This window comes from Lactuca virosa, chromosome 8 (genome assembly GCF_052849685.1).
Source record: "Lactuca virosa cultivar CGN04683 chromosome 8, Lactuca_virosa_CGN04683_v6, whole genome shotgun sequence".
Lineage (NCBI taxonomy): Eukaryota > Viridiplantae > Streptophyta > Magnoliopsida > Asterales > Asteraceae > Lactuca > Lactuca virosa.
The window spans coordinates 395,237,003-395,240,611 of record NC_136433.1 but is presented as its reverse complement, the minus strand read 5'-3'; positions in this window follow the sequence as shown (position 1 = coordinate 395,240,611).

Genomic DNA, 3,609 nt, shown 5'->3' with positions numbered 1-3,609 from the left:
TAACTCGGATTTTGGCGTTCTTCATATGTACGGAACCCTTGAGACATATTATACAACTTGGTTAAGATTATTTATTCTAAATAATCTTTTGTCAAAAAGTCGTTTTCGACCCCTATTATCTCTAAATTGACTAGCCCGGATCTACGGGCGTTACAATTATCTCCCCCGTAGGATGATTACGTCCCGAAATCATCAACGAAACAGGATTGTATAATGACTCCATACATTATCTCTTCATCCTAGGTAATAACCGTAACTTCTATGTTGTTTCGAATGAGTATCTAACTCTTGGACTCCTTGACTGCAGGCGGTGCTCGATCTTGCTCCCGCCCTCTGTCTCATGTTAGACCTTCAATCATGGCCTTCATGTCACAATATCGCTCTTTATCAGAGACTCCTTCTTCAAACTTGTTATTTGACTTCCACGATAGACCGATGGGTCACGTTCTAATGACCTCTCATCGTATGTTGCAATGCTTAGACTCAGGTCTCTTAGAGTCAAACCCTAAACCCTAAACCCTAAACCCTAAACCCTAAACCCTACCCATGGCTTTGATACCACTGTTGGGCTTTGTATACTACAACATCTTATGGTGCACATACAACCCTAAATACCTTGGATCTATGTTTTCACTAATTATACATGCAATGATGTTTCCAAGGTATTATGTGACATCCCCATTTTCACGGCCAGAAAAGACCGATTTGTTTATGCTTTATTTTGAAAATCAGAGTATCTTTTAAAGAAATGTGTTGCGGAATTTGTTCCCAGAAAAACATGATAAATACGTTATCAAAGCATTTCCGAAGAAATGTATTTTTATTCATTTTCAAAAACCTTGGGATGTCATTGTCAATACAGAAACATAAGCATAAACAGAACTTACATTTATTTACACTAGTGATCTACATCACTTTTAAATCTCTCACTGTAAAGTAGCTTCACATCGACACCTGTGATATGAATAAACTGAGTGGGTCAGGTTGGGAAACCTGGTGAGTACATAGAGATTTCAATCCCACAATGTTATATCATATATATAATTTAGAACTCACAAAATATACAATTTCACCATATATATAAGCAACTCTTACCCCCACCCCGTTAATTCTCACAACGAGACTATCCATACTCTCGGACCTAAGATTAACCGTTTTACCTAATCCATACTCCCAGATCAGAAATGAACGGCTTTACCTAATCCATACTCTCGGACTAGGGACGAATGACTAATCCATACTCTCGGATTAATGACGAATGATTATGCCTAATCCATACTCTCAGACTAGGGACGAATGGCTAATCCATACTCTCGGATTAGTGACGAATGATTATGCCTAATCCGTACTCTCAGGCTAGGGAGGAATGACTATGTCTAATCCATGCTCCAGGATCGATGACATATTTTAAAGTTCTATTCTCTGTGTATAACTCACTCGTACTCATAAGAAGATACTACCTAATATTCCCCATAATTAATTTAGGTTTACTCTTTATCCTAAATCATCATATATAATCAGGTATGTTCTTTAACACGTATTTCAGGCAACATCAAATAACTCGCACATAAACATATATTTAATACTTCAATCAATACTTGTATTAAAATCATGTTCATGAAAGGGACTATGTACTCACCTGAAAGGTGGTGACTCGGAACTCGGACAACGCTTCGTTATCTCAAAACAATTTTCCCTTGACAAAACCTAGTATCAATACCACTAGGGTTTAGTCTAACGTTAACCGAGACTAATTAATAGCCTAGCTATTATTATTATTATATAAGCGTTAAACAACACTATATAACTCATAATAATAGCCCAAATAATTATTATAAGGTCCTAATAACATTACTATATTAAAACATAAGCTATACTAAAGATAGGTTAGGCGTAGCGCACTTACAGCGGGTTTTTCTCAAAAACCGGGCTTCGCCGAAGCAGCGTTCCCGAGCCGAAAGGCTCCTTTATCGGTACTCCGGGAGCCTCGGGGCTTCCTTCGGGTTCTAGGGAGGTTCCATAGGCTTTTTGGGGGGTTTAGGGGCTAGAGAGAGGTTCTAGAGAGAGAGAGAGAAGAGGTTGGAATGGTGTGAAGAATGAGGGAACCCGACACCTCTATTTATAGGCTGGAAAACAGCTCTACTCTTCGAGTAGGTCCTCCTACTCGTCGAGTTCATGCCACATGTCACCTTCTGGTGGCTTGCCTTGGGGAGAAAGCCTTGGCCCATAATCAGCCACGTCAACCCTTTTGCAGCAGCACCCTGCCGACTTCTAAACCCTGTAACTTTCGCATACGAGCTCCGTTGTCGACGTTCTTTTTTTCCACGCGTAGGTAAAAAAAAGATCTACAACTTTCATTTAGACTCCATCGGCTAATTCTCGACCGATCTTAAATTTAACAGTAGGATGAGATTAGACTGTTAAATGACCACGAAGAATTCGTAACTCCTTCATACAGACTCTGTTTTCGTCTGTATTTTTACCGTTGAGTTCCTATTAATGAGATATTCAACTCTCATTTAGGCTACGTAAGCCAAAAACTGCTCGAACTAAAATTCGAGTTTCGGGCCGTGCACTGCTATGCCAAATCTTAGAAAATTCATAACTTCCTCATACGAAGTCAGATTTGGGCGTTCTTTTGATGGATGTTCTCGGTTTAACATGTACTACAACTTTTGTTTAGATCACTAAGGCTAAAAAGTCATCTATTGAAAATTTACTATTTACGTCTCCCGGTGCCGTGCCGGTTTTGCCGAAAAACTTCGATGGGCCATAACTTCTTCGTTATAACTCGGATTTTGGCGTTCTTCATATGTACGGAACCCTTGAGACATATTCTACAACTTGGTTAAGATTATTTATTCTAAATAATCTTTTGTCAAAAAGTCGTTTTCGACCCCTATTATCTCTAAATTGACTAGCCCGGATCTACGGGCGTTACAATTATCTCCCCCGTAGGATGATTACGTCCCGAAATCATCAACGAAACAGGATTGTATAATGACTCCATACATTATCTCTTCATCCTAGGTAATAACCGTAACTTCTATGTTGTTTCGAATGAGTATCTAACTCTTGGACTCCTTGACTGCAGGCGGTGCTCGATCTTGCTCCCGCCCTCTGTCTCATGTTAGACCTTCAATCATGGCCTTCATGTCACAATCTCGCTCTTTATCAGAGACTCCTTCTTCAAACTTGTTATTTGACTTCCACGATAGACCGATGGGTCACGTTCTAATGACCTCTCATCGTATGTTGCAATGCTTAGACTCAGGTCTCTTAGAGTCAAACCCTAAACCTTAAACCCTAAACCCTAAACCCTAAACCCTAAACCCTACCCATGGCTTTGATACCACTGTTGGGCTTTGTATACTACAACATCTTATGGCGCACATACAACCCTAAATACCTTGGATCTATGTTTTCACTAATTATACATGCAATGATGTTTCCAAGGTATTATGTGACATCCCCATTTTCACGGCCAGAAAAGACCGATTTGTTTATGCTTTATTTTGAAAATCAGAGTATCTTTTAAAGAAACGTGTTGCGGAATTTGTTCCCAGAAAAACATGATAAATACGTTATCAAAGCATTTCCGAAGAAATG